This window comes from Podarcis erhardii, assembly GCF_964252035.2.
Source record: "Podarcis erhardii genome assembly, chromosome: 13".
Taxonomy (NCBI): Eukaryota; Metazoa; Chordata; class Lepidosauria; order Squamata; family Lacertidae; genus Podarcis; species Podarcis erhardii.
The window spans coordinates 851,806-872,934 of NC_138502.1; the positions used below are offsets into that span (position 1 = coordinate 851,806).

Below are 21,129 nucleotides of genomic sequence, written 5' to 3' on the forward strand. Positions count from 1 at the left end.
GGGAGGAAGGGGGCTTCCCGTGCTTTCAGTGCGCAGGCGCACCGTCTCCTTCCACTTCGCCGGCCCATGAGTAGCCGACGACGGTGGCCTGGTTTTTCCCCCTACACTCTGGGAACGCATGCGCAGATAGTTCCCGCCTTTCCCCCTCGCCAAGCGTGTTAGTTGCCAGAGGACGGGTGGGGGAAGGGCGCTGCGCGTGTTTCCCGCCCAAAAGGCCACGTGACCCCTCAGGTTTTACCTCAGAATTCAGTTTCGCCCATCTTAGGACTGAAGTTTTCTGCTCAACGTTTCCAGTTCTGCCATTTAATTTATTTAACAAAGTAGATGCATCTTTTGATTGTTAAAAATAACAGATATTTGCAAAGCTGGTTAAAAAAAGAGAACAGTTTAAAACATTCCCCCCCCCCTCAAGGCATATAAAGCTCGGATTAAGATCTGAGACCAGGGAGAAGAGTTGGTGGAAGAGGACTGGAAGAAATTCAAAGATTATTTATGGAAACACTATAAAATTTTTGAATGTTAATGATGCTGGAATGAAATGAAGTGGTTTTAGCAATAAGGTAAAATAGGAGTATGTAAAATTGGATTAATATTAGACAAAAATTTGAAGTTATATTAGGTGAAGACAAAGAATTAAGAGTAAATAAAGAGGGTATGGATTTGCTGAACTATTAACTGGAATACAAAAAAGGGAGGCGTGAGGAAGTCAGGAAAATAAGCAAATGAATGATAAGATATCAGAATGAGGGATTTTTATTTTTTCATTTTTCATGTTAAATTTTGGTTTTTGTATTTTTTTGTGCGTTTTTTGTTTACTGTGTACTGTTTTGTAAGCCTTTTTCTTTTTGTTAAAAACTTAATAAATATGATTTAAAAATAATAATAATAAAGCTAGGATTAAGGTAATAATAGCCTGATGGTAACACATGTCTATGATATCTGGGCAGGTTTGCCTAAAAAAAAAAAAGTATTTTAGCAGGTGCCCCAAAGAGGGCAGCCTGATGTCAATAGGCAGGGAGTTCCAAAGTGCGTGTGCTGTTGTGTGGCACCTGTAAATGCCATTTTCTACCATAAAAATAATAGCCATGATTAAGGGCATGGCTGCTGGATCAGACCAGGACAGGAGTGAGGCAAAGACGAAGGATATAAAATAAAATAATAGAGTGAGCAGAAGGAAAACCAGGCTGATTCCCCCTAATAGCTTGCAGAAAAATCAAATGATTGAGCAAAGCAGGGAACCAAGAGCTTGCCCAAAGCGTAAAAAGGAAAAGAAGGAAGTTAAACCGGGCAATCACTAAACAACAGGAAATTCCTGATAAAGTTTGTTTTCGAAGGGGAGCAACCGCAGCAGAAACCACAAGCTCTGCAGGAAAGACCCTAGGAGAAAGACTGTGTGTACACACACCCACACACACACACACATTTCTAATGGGGTATTTCCTACAGATATATATATAGTACTGCATATTTACACATTTTCAGAGAAGTAGAAAATCTGATGTCAGGGGAATGAGCAAAATGGAAAACAACCCATAAAAACAGAGGGAAATGGGAAAATTGGCTTCCAGATGGAAAAATCAAAACTGGAAACAGAATTGTTAGATCCTAAAACTAAGAATTTGTCAAGGATGTATAACTTGCTGTTGAAATGGAATACTCAAGATGAAACGGTGAAGTCGGCTATGATAAAATGGGCACAAGATCTTGGACATAACATTATGTTTGCTGACTGGGAACAGTTATGGACCACAGGTATGAAATTTACGGCATGTAATGCCTTAAGAGAGAATATTATGAAAATGATATACAGGTGGTACATGACCCCAGTCAAGCTTGCAAAAATTTATCACTTGCACGATAATAAATGTTGGAAATGTAAAGAAACTGAAGGTACATTCTTTCACCTTTGGTGGACATGCCCAAAGATTAAGGCCTTCTGGGAAATGATCTATAATGAACTGGAAAAGGTATATAAATATACCTTCCTTAAGAAACCAGAGGCCTTTCTCCTGGGCATGGTCGGCCAATTGGTGCTAAAGAAAGATAGAACTTTTTTTATGTATGCAACAACAGCAGCAATAATACTCATCGCGAAGTACTGGAAGACGCAAGATCTACCCACTCTGGAAGAATGGCAGATGAAGGTGATAAACTATATGGGACGGGCAGAAATGACCAGCAGAATCCGAGACCAGGGGAAAGAGACGGTGGAGGAAGATTGGAAGAAGTTCAAAGACTATCTGCAGAGGCATTATAAAATTAATGGACATTAGTGTGATGTTGGATAAAAATTAAGTGGTTACCAGCTGTAATGTAGAGGTTGAGTAATAAGTTACAATAAGTTACAACAAGTTATAATAAGGATTTGCTGAATTAAGAATTTGAACTGGAATACAAAAGGGGGAGGTGAGAGGAGGTCTGGGAAATAAGTTAATGGAAATGAGTAATGGAAACTACATTTGTTTTAACTGTTCTTTTTTGTTTTTGTATTTTTGTATTTTTGTTATTTCTTTTTTGTGTATGTTTATTTTTTTTGTATTAATTGGAAAATTTAATAAATATTATTTAAAAAAAAGAAAGAAAAACAGAGGAAAATGAAGCCTATTTGTGATGGATTTTAATTCCGGTGTCCTTTCAAAGCAGGGCTGCCTGGTTCGACTGAGCCCAGGGGCCACATTCACCCATGACTAAACCATCCGGAGGCCACGTGGCAGAGTGTGGCCACCCATTAAATTGTCAATGTAATGCATAGCTGTCAACTTACAGATTTGAAAATAAGAGACCAGCAGCCTTGAAAATAAGGGACCAGCAGCCTTGAAAATAAGGGACCTGCAGCCTCACCTGTTCCAGGCACTCCAGTTTTCCTGTCCTCCTGCAGTCTGGTCAAACTCATGCTGGTAGCTTTGAGAACACTGTCCAACCAACTTTGCAACCAGAGGTTCAACTGAATAGAATCTGAATCACATGCACCACAAGGCCTATGCAGTCTCAACTTAAGATGGCTCCCCAGCCTGGCTTTGCACTGCAAAGTTTGTAGCAGCACGTGCAAGAAAATGGCGTCCAGCATTCAAAAACCCCCTCAGCTTGCATTAACTAGCCACACACAAGGCATGCAAGCTCCACCCCCCCCCCGTCGTTCTTAGACTCCCCCAGTCGTTCTTTGACAGATTAGAGAACTGGGCCAAAACAAACAAGATGAATTTTAATAGGGAGAAATGTAAAGTATTGCACTTGGGCAAAAAAAATGAGAGGCACAAATACAAGATGGGTGACACTTGGCTTGAGAGCAGTACATGTGAAAAGGATCTAGGAGTCTTGGTTGACCACAAACTTGACATGAGCCAACAGTGTGACGCGGCAGCTAAAAAAGCCAATGCAATTCTGGGCTGCATCAATAGGAGTATTGCATCTAGATCAAGGGAAGGAATAGTGCCACTGTATTCTGCTCTGGTCAGACCTCACCTGGAGTACTGTGTCCAGTTCTGGGCACCACAGTTCAAGAAGGACACTGACAAACTGGAACGGGTCCAGAGGAGGGCAACCAAAATGGTCAAAGGCCTGGAAACGATGCCTTATGAAGAACGGCTAAGGGAGCTGGGCATGTTTAGCCTGGAGAAGAGGAGGTTAAGTTCAAATATATAAAAGGATGTCACATAGAGGAGGGAGAAAGGTTGTTTTCTGCTGCTCCAGAGAAGCGGACACGGAGCAATGGTTCCAAACTACAAGAAAGAAGATTCCACCTAAACATTAGGAAGAACTTCCTGACAGTAAGAGCTGTTCGACAGTGGAATTTGCTGCCCAGGAGTGTGGTGGAGTCTCCTTCTTTGGAGGTCTTTAAGCAGAGGCTTGACAACCAGATGTCAGGAGTGCTCTGATGGTGTTTCCTGCTTGGCAGGGGGTTGGACTCGATGGCCCTTGGGGTCTCTTCCAACTCTTCTATGATTCTATGATTCCTTATTGGGTGAGCAACACAGCCAAGCAACACAGTTGGAGCCTCCCTCCTCCCTGGCCGGCAGGGAGGGAGGAAGGGAGAGGAGCTGCTTCCTTTGAAATTTAAGGGACATCATTTAAGGGACATCCATCAATAAGGGACAGCAGCGGGACATGGCGCTGGAATAAGGGACTGTCCCTTCAAATAAGGGACACTTGACAGCTATGATGTAATGAGCAGGGAGGAAGGGGGGGATTTGTATTTCTGTCATGGCGCTGGGCTGGGCAGGAAGGTTTAACCTTTTTTTGCACATCCCACCACTGTGTCAATATGTTATATACGCTCTCTGTCACCACTAACAAAATTGGGGGATCTCAGATGGGTAGGAATTTGCTAAGGAACGGGTTCAAATCATGTCCCTGGCATGGAGGTCCTCCAACCATTTTTCTTTTCTTTTCAGGGGCCTTTCCTGGAATGGCAGAACTGATAAAACTTGAACGACGTACCCATTTTATAGCTTGCAAGACCAGCCACATTTACTGCCCCAACTGACTGCACTGCATCCCAGCAGCCTTTGTGAGCTTACAGGTAAAAAAAAACTGTGGGGGACACACACCTCCCACATTATTTTGCTGTCTTCCCTTTAAAAAACATGTTGCCCTGAGCAACAGACAATCCACTTCTATTTGTTTGTTTTATTTATTTGTTTCATTAAAAAATTATAGACGCCTTGGCTGTTAAGGAAAAGACTCAAAGTGGTTTACAAAAAGTTAAAACATTGAAAGCCATATTTTAAAATACACTGAAAGTTAAAAGCCAAAAGAGAATAGACTAACATGGCATGTCCAAAGTCCGTTTCGGGGGCCTAATCCGGCCCACCGGTCGGTTTAATCTGGCCCCTGTGGCAGTTTATTTCCTGGGGTAAAATCCTAAAGAAACCTTAACAACTTCAATCCTAAAAGAAGCTAAACGACTTTGGTCGGCCCTCACGCATGTTCACTTCATCAAATCTGGCCCTATTTGAAAAAAGTTTGGGCACCCCAATCTATGGCCTTTAAATTGTGAGTGTGGGGAGGGGGGCTATTGATTTTGAGGTAAAATCCTAGAAAAAGTTCAACAACTTCAAAAGGTCAACAACTTTGGTTGGCCCCCATGGCCCTTCACTTCATCAAATCTGGCCCTCTTTGAAAAAAGTTTGGACACCACAAAGTAAAACGCATGCAAGCTTTCTACACAATTGGGTAAAGGTAAAGGGACCCCTGACCATTAGGTCCAGTCGTGGCCGACTCTGGGGTTGCAGTGCTCATCTCGCTTTATTGGCCAAGGGAGCCGGCGTACAGTTTCTGGGTCATGTGGCCAGCAGGACTAAGCCGCTTCTGGCGAACCAGAGCAGCGCACAGAAACGCCGTTTACCTTCCCGCTGGAGCAGTACCTATTTATCTACTTGCACTTTGACGTGCTTCCAAACTGCTAGGTTGGCAGGAGCAGGGACTGAGCAACGGGAGCTCACCCCATTGCAGGGATTCGAACCGCCGACCTTCTGATCGGCAAGCCCTCGGCTCTGTGGTTTAACCCACAGTGCCACCCACACAACTGGGTAGACTTGTCTAAATTAAGAATGTATTCAGGCGCCGAAAAGAACAGTGAGGGTGCCTATCTGATATCAATAGGAAGGGAGTTCCAAAGTGTTTGTGCTTCTACACTAAAGTTCTTACAGATGTGGTGGCGGCATTATGTGAAACTTGTAAAGGTGCCAATTTTGCCCAGGCTTGCATCATGCAGAGGTCTCTTCAGTGCTGCTAGCACAGCAGTTTGACTTCACACCCAGAGGTGCTCTCCATTGTCTCTTGAGACGGACAGATGCCAACAACAACAAAACCCCTAAACTTTATTAGCACGATGCACATGTTAAAAAACAATAAAATCCCTACCTGTGCGACTGCAATGTAAAAGGCACAACCACAAATGTGATGGGAAAGTATGGGGAGGGAAGAGGAAGGCAGTAAATTCAGGTGCCGGTTCTTACAAGTTGCAAAGTTCTTAATTTCCACAGGAGGAGCTGTGTGACTCTTTTCCAGCCAAAACAACAAACGGTCTTGCGGAATCTTAAAAGACTGGTACACATTTCTTATGGCATAAGGGTTTTTTTTTGGTCCAGAGTCCACTTCATCAGGTTCATCCTGAGTCATAGGTATAGAAACCATATGGTTTTGCTGCAGGGTGAGGGTTGTAAAAAGTGAGGTCAGAAGAAAAAGAAATGTGGGGAGACTGCAGACAGTGATAATTTCATACTTAGCAGTGGTAATTCACAAAACAGTTCTTGATCCTGGCACCGACAAGCCAATTACCACAAAGAGTGTGCTAAAAATCCTTTGACTTGGATAGCCCTGAAACACTTGATCTACCCAGCGCTTTCACAGAGCTTCAGTCTCCCTCTGAAGTTGTTTTGCTCCAGGGTCATTTATCCAATGTCCTGGCAGGTTGAAATGCTCCCCCTTTGGCTTTTGGATGTCGTCATTTCTGGTGGCGGGGTGTGTGTGTCTGCTTCTTATTTTGTGTGGTTTGTTTCTGCTATGCAGAAGGGCATCGCTGAGGGATGATAGGAATCACCCCGGAAAGATGAGCAGGTGAATTAAGCCCTCATGCTGTGGATGGCATTCCTAGGGCCTCCGGCAGGGAAGATGTGGGGATGGCATCTGGGCCTGATTCAAGGGCTGCCCCCTGGGTCTGGATCTCCCCTTGGGGAGGGGGCTGCCTGTAAGCCAATACGGGCCTCCCACCCAAGGATCCATTTGAATGCAATCAATTCAGGAAGAGGTGGAGCCAAACACTGTACATTTAATGCCCATGGCTTCCCCCAAAGAACCCTGAGAAGTGTAGTTTGTTAAGGATGCTGGGAACTATAGCTCTGTGTGGGGTAAACTACATTTCCCAGGATTCTTTGGGGGAAAGCCTTGCACTTCCAATAGAACGATAGAATTGCAGGGTTAGAAGGGACCCAAGGGGTCATCTGATCCAAACCCCTGCAATGCAGGAATCATAGCTAAATCTTCTTCTTCTTTGGCGATCACTTGTAGCTGAGTAAGATTGTCTTCCATGAAGACGGTCATATCAGCAAGGCCGTAAGTGACTGTGGAGGCCAATGCTAGATCCACGGGTGTGGTGTGGATGTGACCTTAGTGCCTCAGATTAGCTCGGCTGTCCCATATCTCTCCTCATCTCTGCTCCTGGCAGGTGGCTCTTTCCTCTAGCCTTTGATAGGTTGATATGTTCTGTTTTGCGGGACCCACCTTGTTCTTTGGATTTATGCTGTTCTGTTCCATTCGGAGCCGGTTTGTTTGTTTTATAATTATAATAGCTTTATCTGTTTTTCAGTCTGTATGCTGTAATGTTGTTGCCCTTACAGTGAAGGTTGGGTAAGAAATGTTGTAAATAAATAAATAACTTGTGAGTGCGTCTGCCAGGAATTAATCATGCTCAGATATTGTTAAGCTGAAGAACTGGGCACCCTCCCCGGCTGAGCGGCTCTTAGGTCTGGGCTATGGAGTTTTATTACTTTAAAAATAACTGAACAACTGTGAGATGTGAGAGATTCTTTGAATGCCACCAGGGGGTGGTTACATTCACTTGTGTTTCCCCACCCTAAGTTCCCTAGGAGCCTTAATAAGAGAGTTGCTTAATGGATATTTGCAGCTTGCCCTATTGGTAAGCTATATTCATGTTTAACACACATATTTATAACATACATACTTGGGCAGGAATAGCCAGCTGCGCAAAGATGGGAGACACCTGGCTTGCCAGTAGTCCATGTGAAAAGGATCTAGGGGTCAGTAGACCACAAGCTTAACATGAGTCGACAGTGTGATGCAGTGGGGGTAGCTAATAGACTGAATCAACAGAAGTCAAGTGTCCAGATCAAGGGCTCTATTCTGCCTTGATCAGACCACACTTGGAATCCTGTGTCCAGTTCTGGGCGCCACAATTTAAGAAGGGTGTTGATAAGTTGGCATGGGTGCAGAGGAGGGCGACCAAGGGTCTGGAAACCAAGCCTTAGGAGGAACAGTTGAAGGAGTTGGGGATGTTTAGCCTGGAAAAGAGACTGAGAGGAGATATGATAGCCAAATATCTCAAGAGCTGTCACATGGAAGATGGAGCAAGCTTGTTTTCTCTTACTCCAGAAGGGAGGACCCGAACCAATGGCTTCGAGTTACAAAAAGGGAGATTCTGCCAAAAAACCATGAAGAACTTTCTGACAGCAAGAGCTGTTCTGCGGTGGAATGGACTCCCTCAGGAAGTTGAGGACTCTCCAACCTTGGAGAGCTTTAAAAGATTAGACAAATTAATGGAGGAGGAGAGAGCTATTGATGGCTGCTGGCTGAAATAGCTATTGCTCTGTCTGTATAGTCAGAGGCAGGGATGCTTCCAAGTACAGTACCAGTTGCTGGAAACCACAGGAGAGAAGAAAGTGCTCATGTGCTTGAATCCTGCTTACAACTTTTTAATCACTGTGAGAATATCGGCCACTGTCCAGCAGGCTCTTCTCATGTTCTTAAATGAACTGTTAATTGTTGGTTATTAATTTTCCTAGTGCTGCATTGCTATGATATCTGCTTTATTGTGTTCTAACTGCAGCATTACTACTGTAGTTACTGTAGTTAGACTTGTGATTTTTGTGTGAGCCACTTTGAGCACATATTTGCTTGTGGCCAATGTGGTTTGTAAATAATTAGACAATGATTTTTAAAGCCAGTCTTGTGAATTTGGGAAACGGTGTGCGCACACTAGGGTGGAGGCATGGAATGGGTTTGATTTCAGATTGCTATTCTTTTTGCTGACCAGTGGGCAGCCCCGTGTTTGTATGAGAATGAGCTTGTGGAGTTTATATTTTGTTGTTGTTTCCTCCTTCATTAAAAATACAGCTTGTTGTCAGGAGCCAGGCTGTTTGCAGCTTTCTCATAACCAAAAGGAAGTAGGCGGCAGTGAGGAACTGTTTAGCTCTTCACACTTTGCTGCTGCGAATAAATTTCCCAGCCCCTAAACCTCCTGGAGGAATTCACAGCAGTGGTGGCGGCAGCGAAGACACCTCCAGGCTGCCCATGCAGAACCTGACACCACCTGGGCACATGCTGGTCGTGTGTTACCCCAGACCTATTTCTCCAGAAGTTGCTTCTCTTAAGTTTTCTTGTCCACTTTGTCGCTGTGGAAATTTCAGCTTCATGGTCTTTCTGCAGAAAAGGCTTCATAACTTTTAGTGCTGTCAGAAATCGAGGCATCTTTGGGCATGTGAGCAGTGTGTTTGTGAGGTGCAGACTCAGGGTTCAGGTTAGGGCACTGGGCTACCACGATTGGAGCAGGGGCCCATTCGACTGAAACAGCTTAAAATAGCACCTATTTCCCCAGCTTTCCATTAAAAAATAACAAGGGCCCCTAACATATAGTTCAGTCTAGTTCTGTGTCTGTCCCCCAGGTGTTTACCCCTGTGAGGATTGACAGGCTGTAGCAACTCACATTCAGATCCAACATGACCTTGTGTCCCTGTTGGGCAGAGTAAGGTACAGTGGTGCCTTGCAAGACGAAAATAATTCGTTCCGCGAGTCTCTTCGTCTAGCGGTTTTTTCGTCTTGCGAAGCACGGCCATTAGCGGCTTAGCGGCTATTAGCGGCTTAGCGGCTTAGAAAAAGGGGGGGGAGGGAAAAAACTCGCAAGACGAAAACGTCTTGCAAAGCAAGCCCATAGGGAAATTCGTCTTGCGAAGCACCTCGAAAAACGGAAAACCCTTTCGTCTTGCGAGTTTTTCGTCTTGCGAGGCATTCGTCTTGCAGGGCACCACTGTAGTTGCCCCAGGCAGATGATTTTGGGTGTCATGAAAGGGAAGCAGGTTGCCAGTTGTTTTAATTCATTGCTAGGTGTGCTTTTACTCCCAGGGAGAGATGTTGGTGGGACTTTCAGCCTCAGGTGGACAAAGCTAGCTAGCCTTGGGGACTGCATTCTGTGCCACCATCAGTGCTTTTCTTATAGGAAAAAAAGATACCAGTACAGTGGCACCTCGGGTTAAGAACTTAATTCGTTCCGGAGGTCCATTCTTAACCTGAAACTGTTCTTAACCTGAAGCACCACTTTAGCTAATGGGGGCTGCCGCTGCGCTGCCGGAGCACGATTTCTGTTCTCATCCTGAAGCAAAGTTCTTAACCCGAGACACTATTTCTGGGTTAGCGGAGTCTGTAACCTGAAGCGTCTGTAACCTGAGGTACCACTGTACTCCCCATGAAGTTGTTACAGTAACTGCCACATTTTTAACCAGGTGCCTGTACTGCGTACCCTTGAGTGCCCCCAGAAAGACAGAAAAATCACTGGCCGTCATCCAGCCAGTACTGGCTCCTGAAGACACTCTTGGATGAGGCAAGCATGCCCCTGAAACTTGTGGTTTTATTGCTTTTTAGAAGACCTGTTTTAATTGCTATGCTTTTTAGCTCTTTGCTTTATTGTCTGTTTTAATTAAGGCTGCTTGAATGTTAATGTGTGTTTTTAATTATGGTTGTATGCCACTTAGAAGCTGTTCTGGCACACGAGCAGTACAGTGGTACCTTGGTTCTCAAACATCTTGGTACTCAAAACAACTTGGAACCCAAAAATTTGCAAACCCGGAAGTAAGTTTTCTGGTTTGCGAACTTTTCTCGGAAGTTGAACATGCTCCGTTTTGAGTGCTACACTTCCGATTTAAGTGCCACACTTCTGTTTTGAGTGCCACACTTCCATTTGGAGTGTTACACTGGCAATTTGAGTGTTACACTTCCGATTTGAGTGCCACGCTTCCGTTTGGAGGGTTTCGCTGAGGTGAGGTCTGTGTTTTTGCTATTTGCGTTTTTGTGGCTCTTTTTTTTTTGGAGACTGTGTGGAACCCAGTTCAGCTACTGATTGATTGATTGATTGATTGTGTGACTGCAGTACATTGTTTATTGCTTTAATTTTATGGCTCCATGGTCTCGTTAGATAGTAAAATTCATGTCAAAAGGCTGTTTTAGCAGTTGTTTTTAAAAGTCTGGAACGGATTAATCCATTTTACATTACTTTCGATGGGAAAGCACACCTTGGTTTTTGGAACACTTTGCTTTTGGAACAGACTTCCAGAACGGATTAAGTTTGAGAACCAAGGTACCACTTATATAAATTAATTAATAATAAATGCACCTTGTCGTGGTATGGTGGTGGCCGAGATGTGGTGATAGAGCAGGGAGAGACATCATTTGCTGTTCAGCCTCAGGAGCTGAAATTTCTCAGGCAAGCCCTGTCATTTCCCACATCCCCTCCTTTTTTTCACTGTGCTGATTTTTAACTGGAGACCGGCAAGCTTTCGAAAATATTTAAAAATGAATGAACAAACAAACAAACAAACAAACAAACAAACAACTCATCCCCATGCTGCATGCTTTGCAAAGACTAAATTTTTCCTGATTTATTAATGCAGCACGTGCCGATGAGGGTGGATGGGCAGGCAGCACTTCTGTGTAGCTGCTCTGGGGTGAGGCTGGGGGAAGTGGCTGCGTGTGTGGATGTGACTCAGAGAGCTCCTTCATGTGAGGCGGGGATGTGCAGGCATCAAGCACTCCTGTTGAGTGAAATCTCCCACTCCCTTGTCTTCGCCCTTGCCTTCCCCGCCCTGCTTTTTGATATTCGTCAGGAGGCTGCCTGTGGAGGAAGGAGTCATGCCAACCTCAGCGCTGCCACGCAGTGTTCTTGTGATTAGAGGCAACAAATTGTTCTGTGCATGCTCCATGTGAAAAAACACTCCTCATATTGAGCAACCTGCCTTGGCAGGTCGGATGGCCAGCAGCTGACACAACCTCAGTTCTTCTCCGACTGGACCGTCTCTCCCTTGGGATGGGGTGTGCTAGTTATTTGGGGGGGGGGGGTTCCTGCAAGTAGTGGAGCCAGAAAGGTCATTTGTCGTTTAGTCGTTTAGTCATGTCCGACTCTTCGTGACCCCCTGGACCAGAGCACGCCAGGCACTCCTGTCTTCTGTCTTCTCCTGACGTACTGTTGGAGGCAGCTCCCTCTCATCCTAGATACGCATCATGGCAGCTAGTAGTGGCCAGTCACAGCCTCCCTTCAAAGTCTCACCCCTTCACAGTCCAAGGTTGGTGGCCATCTCTGCACCTTCTGGAAACAAATTCCATAGTTTGACTAAGTACTTCCTCCTCTTCTTCCTGTATCTATCAGTGTCAGGAGAAGGTCAGCAATAACTCCCAAGTTAACTCTTTCTTGAAAGAAACAAAACAGCTCAGGCCCAGTGAGCACAGAAACTCTTCCCAGTAGGTCTTACCCCCAAATGAGGCAGTTGTTGTTGTTGTTGTTGTTTAGTCGTGTCCGCCTCTTCGTGCTCCATGGACCAGAGCACGCCAGGCCCTCCTGTCTTCCACTGCCTCCCACAGTTTGGTCAGACTCATGTTTGTAGCTTCGAGAACACTGTCCCACCATCTCGTCCTCCGTCGTCCCCTTCTCCTTGCGCCCTCCATCTTTCCCAACATCAGGGTCTTTTCCAGGGAGTCTTCTCTTCTCATGAGGTGGCCAAAGTCTTGGAGCCTCAGCTTCAGGATCCGTCCTTCCAGTGAGCACTCAGGGCTGATTTCCTTCAGAATGGAGAGGTTGGATCTTCTTGCAGTCCACAGGACTCTCAAGAGTCTCCTCCAGCACCAGAATTCACAAGCATCAATTCTTTGGCACACAGACGTACTGTTGGAGGCAGTAAATGCCTCTACATTCCAGCTGCTGGGAGTCGCTACTTGGGAGATCACTGCTGTTATCCTCAGTTCATTCTTCCAACAGACACTGTGAGCATAGGATAGAACCTTTGCTCAATCCAGCAGCCAGGCTCTTCTTAGGTTTTATGTCATTGACTGAATACAGTGCTAGCAGCAAGCTCTAGAGAGCTTCTAGCAGAGTAGAGAGGGAAATGACAGGAGGAAAGAGGAATTAGGGTGAGATCATCTTCTGAGGCCCTCCTTCGTGTGCCTCCTCCTTGAGAAGTCTGGAGGATGGCAATATGAGAACGGGTCTTCTCTTCAATGACTCCCCTATCTGTGGAATGCTTCTCCCCAGGGAAGTTCACCTGGCGCTTTCATTTTACACCTTTAGGCGCCAAGCAAAAACATTCCTTTTTAACCAGGCCATTGGCTGATTTGATTGACATCCTATGCCCTTTTAAAATGTGGTGGGTTTTTTTGGGGGGGGGGTGTTATTGGGTTGTTGTTTTTATTTTGATTATATATTTTGTGATTATATATTTTGATTTTGTTCTGTGAACCGCCCTGAGGCCTTTAGGTATAGAGCGGTATATAAATTCAATCAATCAATCAATAGGAAAAATTGCTTGGATGAAATTCCCTAACCACGGAATCATAGAGTTGGAAGGGAAACACCCCCTCCCCCAAGGCTCAACTAGTTCTACCTCTGCAGTGCCGGAATCATAGCTAAAGAATCCCTGACATTTGGCCACCCGAGCTCTGTTTAAGAACCTCCACCAAAGGAGAGCCCAGAACCTTCCAAAGGAGTCCGTTCCACAGTCAACTAGCTTTTACCACCAGAAACTTCTCCCTGATGTTCAGTCGGAATCTCATTTCTTGTCATTTCAGTCTGTTGGTTCAGGTCCTACCCTCTGGAGCAGCAGAAAACAAGCTTGCTCTATCTTCCATGTGACAGGCCTTTGAAAACATTTGAATATGGCTATTCGAATCCCCGTGACGGGGTGAGCTCCCAATGCTCGGTCCCAGCTCCTGCCCACCTAGCAGTTCAAAAGCACGTCAAAGTGCAAGTAGATAAATAGGTACTGCTCCGGCGGGAAGGTAAACGGCGTTTCCGTGCGCTGCTCTGGTTCGCCAGAAGCGTCTTAGTCATGCTGGCCACATGACCCAGAAGGAAGCTGTACGCCGGCTCCCGCGGCCAGTAAAGCGAGATGAGCGCTGCAACCCCAGAGTCGGCCATGACTGGACCTAACGGTCAGGGGTCCCTTTACCTTTTTATCATATCTGTCTGCTCTTCTCCAGGCTAAACATACCCATCTACCATATCCAAGCTACGGAGGGATAGGGAATATGTATATAGGACCATCCAGCCACAGCTAATGTTAGTATGTTGCCTCACTGCCCCAGGCCTTGTAGAAAGCTGCATACCTCTCTATATTCATGACATTTACATACTTCCTCTTTTCGGCCAGTGCCCTCCAATACATTCTGCTGAGTGTGAAGAGTCTACACCTGGCTACACCTGGGTGGGTGGAGGTTTGTAATTCTGGAAGGGATCTCCCCCCAAGTTCAAATATTTGAGACACCCTTGCTGCAAAGAGTCTAGGTCCAGGCAATGCCTATCATAAGCTGTCCTCAACAAAATGCTTCTTGTGTTTAGACCAAGCAGTGGCTCATCTCTGTTTCGTACTTCCGTATGCATGACTGACCAAGACATGCTCTGTCTATGAATCATAGAATCATACAGTAATGGAGTGGAATTTTTTAAAGAGGCCGTCTAGTCTAGCCCCATGCTCAGTACACCACCTGCAGCCACAGCATCTATCCTAGACTGGTGGCTGTCCAACCAATGCCTCCGACAAAGAAGAGCCCAACTTTCTGTTTCATTGCTGAACAGTTCTGGCCATTGTAGGACAGTTATTCCTAACATTCAGCCAACGTTTGCTCCCTCACAGTTCCCACCCTTACGTTCTAGTCTGCTCTGTCTCCATCTGACCCACCAGACTTTCAGTTATTGTTGTTGTTTAGACGTTTAGTCGTGTATGACTCTTCAAGAAGGACACTGACAAACTGGAACGTGTCCAGAGGAGGGCAACCAAAATGGTCAAAGGCCTGGAAACGATGCCTTATGAGGAACGGCTAAGGGAGCTGGGCATGTTTAGCCTGGAGAAGAGGAGGTTAAGGGGTGATACGATAGCCATGTTCAAATATATAAAAGGATGTCACATAGAGGAGGGAGGAAGGTTGTTTTCTACTGCTCCAGAGAAGCGGACACGGAGCAATGGTTCCAAACTACAAGAAAGAAGATTCCACCTAAACATTAGGAAGAACTTCCTGACAGTAAGAGCTGTTTGACAGTGGAATTTGCTGCCAAGGAGTGTGGTGGAGTCTCCTTCTTTGGAGGTCTTTAAGCAGAGGCTTGACAACCATATGTCAGGAGTGCTCTGATGGTGTTTCCTGCTTGGCAGGGGGTTGGACTTGATGGCCCTTGTGGTCTCTTCCAACTCTAGGATTCTATGATTCTTCGTGACCCCATGCACCAGAGCACGCCAGGCCCTCCTGTCTTCCACTGCCTCCCGCAGTTTGGTCAAACTCATGCTGGTAGCTTCAAGAACACTGTCCCACCATCTCGTCCTCCGTCGTCCCCTTCTCCTTGTGCCCTCCATCTTTCCCAACATCAGGGTCTTTTCCAGGGAGTCTTCTCTTCTCCTGAGGTGACCAAAGTACTGGAGCCTCAGCTTCAGGATCTGTCCTTCCAGTGAGCACTCAGGGCCGATTTTCTTGCAGTCCATGGGACTCTCAAGAGTCTCCTCCAGCACCAGAATTCAAAAGCATCCATTCTTTGGCGATCAGCCTTCTTTCAGTTATTAGAAGACCACTATTGTGTCCCCTCTTAATGGTTTAAGGCTTAACCTCCTCTTCTCAACTCCCTAGGACTGCGGCACAACCCTCCAGGTGTGATGTGACCAGCCTTGAATAGGTTGGAACTATTAACTATTTAAGAAAGGATGAGGAAGGAAAATGCTTCCTTCTCTCCCTGCGACTCCCCCCCTCCCTTTCTGGTTCCTAGTGAGATATTAACACCAGCAGCATTTCATCCAGGGCTGTCTTTGTCTTCCTCCCCTCCTCCCCTTTCTCCCCCACCTTCGAGGAAGAGCTTTCCACTTTCCATGCTGAGCAGGCAAATATGAAAATGAGCAGCCAGTTATTAACATTGTCAGGGGATAGGAGAGATCAGCATCTCATTCTGCTTGGCTGTGAATCTAGGCAGACTAGGCCCAGAAACCCTTTCCCAGGGCATGGGTCTTAAGTCTTGGCGCATATGAAATAAGACCAAGAGTGTCTCTGAGCTTGTTCTTAGCAAGTTTCCCACCAAGCAACCGCAGCCTGTCTCCTCACATCTTGGATTTATCGGACAGGGTTTGCACAGCCAAACAGGGCAGATTCCAGATTCCAGGACAGCTCAAATGTCCCAGAAGCACCCCACCACCACCCACCCACCTTTTTAGAAATTAAACTCATCAAGTACCTTGTTCTACCTGGAAGAGTAAAGGTGGTCTCTTGGCACTAGGAGAAAGGGGCTGTGGGCTCTTTTGGCGGCTTTCACAAGATGAACTAATGGTCAACAGAGTTTGAGTGACGGCCACCAACATAGATTGCTTTAAAAGAGGATTAGACAAATTAATGGAGGAGAATAAGGCCACCGATGGCTACTAGCCACAGTGGCTAGGTCCTTGGAGGTGGTATCGCCTCTGAAGGTCAGTTGTTGGCAGTCGCAAGAAGGCAGAGTGCTTTCACACACTCAGGTCCTGCTTATGGGCTTCCCTTTGGGGCACCTGGCTGACCACTGCGAGGAGAGTATGCTGGTATAGATGCCCCCCCCCCCTTTGGCCAGACCAAGCAGGTCCATTCTTATGTCTGCATGAGGGCGTATCTATACCTCAGACCTGAGCCATGACTGTTAAAGAGGAACAATCTTATAGTCTACTTAGCGTTGATACAACTACAGTGGTGCCTCACAAGATGAAATGAATTCGTTCTGTAAGTTGTTTCGTCTTGCGATTTTTTCGTCTTGCGGAGCGCGGATTCCCTGGGTATTAACGGTTGTAAGAAAAAGGAAACAAACTCGCAAGATGTTTCCGTCTTGCGAAGCAAGCCCATAGGGAAAGTTGTCTTGCGAAGCAACTCAAAAAACGAAAAACCCTTTCGTCTTGCACGTTTTTCGTCTTACGAGGCATTCGTCTTGCGAGGTACCACTGTAATGAACCAGCAGCTTCCTAGTATGAACCACACCTAACAAAAATCAGGTTTGGGGGCTTTTACAGAGAGCTGGGAGGTTTAGGGTCAACTTCTAGAAAAGCATGCCACAGGCTTGATGTCCTTTCCCTTGCAATTGCCTTGGTGTCCAACTTCCAAGCCTGTTGTGGAGAAAATGCAGCCTGCCTCTTGCCATTTCACAAAACTACCTTCGCCAAACTGGGGCATCAAAGAAGCAGACTATATTTCAAGATTGGTTCTGGAGTTCAGAAAATGGGGGAGCCTCCAATTTGCTCACACCACCTTTTAAAGGGAGATAACAGCCTGTCTTGGGTGGGGTTGACTCTGAAACATAGAGTGGGGGGTGGAATGTCAGGTTAAACCAGGGGTAGGCAAACTAAGGCCCGGAGACCGGATTCGGCCCAATCGCCTTCTAAATCCAGCCCACGGACGGTCCGGGAATCAGCGTGTTTTTACATGAATAGAATGTGCCCTTTTATTTAAAATGCATCTCTGGGTTATTTGTGGGGCATAGGAATTCATATTCCTCCCCCCAAAAAATATAGTCCGCCCACCCCCCCAGGTCTGAGGGACAGTGGATTGGCCCCCTGCTGAAAAAGTTTGCTGACCCCTGGGTTAAACCTTTCAACCAACTTCTTTTGAAAAACCAAACAGCCCTGCTTAAATCAGGAGATAAAATACGTTAGTTAACTTGCATAATTCATTATCACGAGATGTGAAGATGGCCACTAAACGTAGGCTGCTTTAGAAAAGGACTGTGTGAAATGTTTGTAGAGGAGGAGAGGTCTGTCCAAAGGTTACTAACAGCCATTGGACAGACCTCTCTAGCTAAACTGGTCTAGAGGCAATCTCTACCTCTTCATATCAGGTACATGGGGATGAAGAAAACTGTGTTCCCCCCCTTGGAGGCTATAGAGTAAGAGGCATAGCTAGGCTCTCTTGTACCCTCGGCAAGGAGCTGTATTGGAACACACACACACTGTCCCTTGTGCCCATGCCACGGGCTCCTAGTCGCTCCAAACCAGAGTAGAGAGGCGCATTTTTCGCACCTCCCTGGGCCTGGGCCGTTGGTGGGGGCCAACCTAAGCAACCCCTGGGTACGCCCCTGTATAGAGGCAACAATCTGGTGGCTGGCTACTGTCTAGGCTAGATGAAACTTGGTTTGATGCTGTACAGCCAATTCCTACAAGAGGTAAAGATTTGCAGGTGCCTCCTCTAAAAAACAGTGTTCTCGAAGCTACTAACATGAGTTTGACCAAACTGCAGGAGGCAGTGGAAGTCAGGAGTGCCTGGCGTGCTCTGGTCCATGGGGTCACGAAGAGTTGGACACGTCTAAATGACTAAACAACCACCTCTAAAATATCTATTAATATTATTTCCTCAGGTGCTTTCAAGCAGGGCTATTCCCATGAACTTAGCCAGGATTTTGTGGGGGGAGGGCAGGACTTTTTTGGAGGGCAGAACTGACGTGATTGGTCAGTTGGTTAAGTATTTCTATTCTTTTACTTGCTCTGGGGGACAGCTGTCCCCTGCCCCAGCTATGCCCATGGCTGTTCCTGCCCATGGCAGTTGTGCTTCAACAGAAGCAGGTCCTTTAAGGTGGCTAAGAGGATGAATCCATATGAACCATCAGAAAGCTGGCACCAATCTTTCTACAGCACTTTTCCATGGAAGTTCGTTGGGTCTTGTGTAGCCCCGTCCAAAGCAGAAAAACAAATCCATTTGAATCGATGCAGTTTTGCAATGATGCCCGGGGGTTCCTGTGCATTGCTGAAATCTTTACCGTAACCGAAGATGTCAAAAAAAATTGGGACAGGGGTGCACAGATTGGCAAATTCTTTGCTGCAAAACACTGAATTGGTAGCAGATAATTTCCTGTAAATATATATTTTTTTAAAAGGAAAACCCAGCATTGAGTGCAAGAAACTAGTCCTCAGAAGAGCAACCCAGCGTGACAGTTTTATTTTCTTTCCATCATTTTTTAAATATATAAATACCCTCCCATGAATCCCCAGCATAAATATTTTTGCAAAGCAGTTTCATCATCTTGCTACGCTAGACAATCTTGTGAAATATTTAAATCGGGAGGGTTAAGAACATAAAACCCAGGACTCCCAACTGGGTTCCCTCCCCCCAGCCCTACAGTGGTGTTGTATACTTCCCTTCTCCCCCCTCCCCAGTTTGTAACCCTAGTTTCTAATTCATGCCAGCGCCTCAACCGGTCCAGCCGTGTCTTGCGGACGCTAACAGGAAATTGTGGCTAATGGATTTACACTTAGTTGGAAGAAGACGTGAGAGAAAGGATGAGTTCAGTGGTGCTGAGATGGATATGAAGAAGAAGACTTGCACCCCCTCCCATAACCCAACTAGGTTGGCAAAGATGAGATTTTAAACACACCAACTAAAAATGCTTGTATAGACATCGTTTCAGTTCAACCTACAGACCTCTCCAGCTGAGGTTTCCCATCAAAGCACTGACTGCAGAAAGAGAAGTCATAATCAGTGAGGATATGTTTTGATGCCAGGCAAATGGAAGGATATGAAAGGGGACACTTATGGGACTGGGAGTAAGAGATGGCGTTTGCGGAGAGGATGAGGCAGGCGGGGAAGTGGGCAGGGGGAACGGGGACCACTAAAAGGATGAGCATGATATTGCTTTGACAAAATCCCACACTGGCCTAGGCTGCTTCCAGACAATGCGTTTATTGAGCATTCATTCACACCAATTTGATTGCAGGGCAGTTAGGCAGCGCTGCATTGAAGCAAGGGCTCTTCCCCCCCCCCCATGATTTCCTTATCGCAAGAGGATGGAAAGTGCCCTTCGCGATAGTCTGGAAGCGCTCTTCATGATCTACATCCGTGTGAGTTTAAAAGGGTTACCAAGTGAATTGGGGGTTGGGGATGGGGGGGGCAGGCTGGGCAACACTGGCTGGTCTTCTGGGGCACCCCCCACAATGAGCTCTGTTGACTAGCTCTACGAAGGGGGAAAGTGGGCAATGTCTAAATAACTTTATCCCTGCCCTCCCCCCCAACATGAGGTGTTCAATGCATGTCACACTTAGCGTATTATGATGTCTGGCACTAGTTTACATCACGTTCTTTACCCTGTGTTTAACCTGCTATGAATAAAGCCCACAGAGTTCTTGAGTCCTCCAGTGCCCAGAGAGGGCCAGAATCTTCTTGCCACAGCAAGGAGCTAATGTTGAGCTGAGGATGGAGATTCACCCCTCTTAAAAAACGTCAAGAGAGGACGAAAGGCATCAAGGCAGTTCCGCCCACCTGTGTTTTTCTCATCAGCACTCTTTGAATTGTGGCAGAATCGTAGTACAGTCATTTGAACCTAAGCCAAGTCCTAAGGATATGCCGTTTCCATTGTGGAATCTTCTCCAGGCTCTCTCAGACTTTCCACTTTGCTTTTATTGGCAGGAAAAATTAATCAGCCTAAAGGAATTCTTTAAGTAGACTTTAACTGAGTAGAATCAGTGGGAGATGAGAGGCTGGGCAAGGTCCATTTTCACGTCTTGAGTCTCTAAAATCAACCCAACCTGTGGATCTGGAAAGTATCGGAAATGAAAAAGGTGGGGATAGGAGTACACTATCGCAGGTCACATCTGTAACTATTAAACATTTTTGCTACTTGAGAAAACATTAGATTTGGGGGTTTTTTGGTGGGGTATGGGGAGATCTGAAGAAGTGCATTTTCCACCAAAAGTCTGTTCCCTTTTCTCAGATCTAATGGATCAGAAAGCTGTGTTTTTATAATTCCACTGCCAGGCTGGAAGTGGCTTGATTTTGCTTATTTTATTTCATTTTCGTAAGCGAATGGGGGGGGGGGGTTCATACCTTTTTTTAAAAAAAAGAGAGCTGAGAACTGACAACAGACAAGAGTCTCCATGTGTGTAGAGAGACAAGGCTCAGCTCTGTGATTTATTTAGCTTTGCTATGAAAAAAATTTTAACCTATCCCTGGCCTAAATAATTGTGTAAAAATACCAGGTAAAATATTACAGGCTTGTCAAAGGTCATGACAACCCAAAGCATCAGGGTGGAACAAGATGGCACCTTCGCTCCTTTCTCTCTCCTTTCTCTCTCTCGCATTCTCATTTCAGGGGGTTGGACTAGATGACCCTTGGGGTCCCTTCCAACTCTCCCATTCCACGATTCTCTCTCTCTCTTTCTCTCC

The 21,129-nt window shown here is 45.9% G+C and overlaps 1 long non-coding RNA gene across 3 annotated transcripts; it reads left to right on the forward strand.

Annotated features, from left to right (window-relative positions):
* The first annotated feature begins 885 nt into the window (after window positions 1-885).
* Window positions 886-20,593, forward strand: LOC309326837. 3 transcript variants are annotated; one of them, XR_014150369.1, is made up of 3 exons: window positions 886-902; window positions 4,392-4,519; window positions 19,158-20,593. It is a non-coding gene; the product is annotated as an uncharacterized lncRNA (long non-coding RNA). The 3 variants fall into 3 exon arrangements; XR_014150370.1 differs by lacking the exon at window positions 886-902 and adding an exon at window positions 13,574-13,673 and having other exon boundaries at window positions 4,165-4,519; XR_014150371.1 differs by lacking the exon at window positions 886-902 and having other exon boundaries at window positions 4,165-4,519.
* The last annotated feature ends 536 nt before the right edge of the window (window positions 20,594-21,129 follow it).